This window comes from Tasmannia lanceolata, unplaced genomic scaffold (genome assembly GCF_043159265.1).
Source record: "Tasmannia lanceolata isolate RefF3 unplaced genomic scaffold, GAP_Taslan_0.1 ptg000019l, whole genome shotgun sequence".
NCBI lineage: Eukaryota > Viridiplantae > Streptophyta > Magnoliopsida > Canellales > Winteraceae > Tasmannia > Tasmannia lanceolata.
In genome coordinates this window covers 11,431,307-11,431,785 of record NW_027518696.1, presented here as the reverse complement: position 1 = coordinate 11,431,785, position 479 = coordinate 11,431,307, and positions in this window count along the sequence as shown.

The following is a 479-nucleotide window of genomic DNA, read 5'->3' as shown; positions in this document are numbered from 1 at the left end:
TCTCTAATATCTCCACTCTCCATGATATTGCTCCTCAACTTGCCAGTTGAAACAAAAAAAAATAATCTCTGTACCAGAAATTACCTCAAAATTCATCCACTCAGATTATATTGGTTGGTTTTCTGGCTCTGTAATCCTTCATTTTAGGCCATAGAATAATTATAGATGGGCATATTATTTGCAGTACATCTCATAATTCGTAGCTATTTGGGCTATCTTGGAGGGTTTATATTAGAACAGATCTAATACAGTACTGCCACTTCACTTCGCCATCTTCTAAGCTGTCTAACTAGTCTCTGGCTGACAATACTTACGCCAGGAGTTCTAAACTGAAGGGCGCCCTTGCAAAAAAGGGATGAAAGGGAGCCCCCATCGGTTTGGTGATTTACGACCGATGGGGGCGTCCTTTCATCCCTTTTTTGCAAGGGCGCCCTTCAGTTTAGAACTCCTCTACATACATACATTTTTGTTGTTGGAGA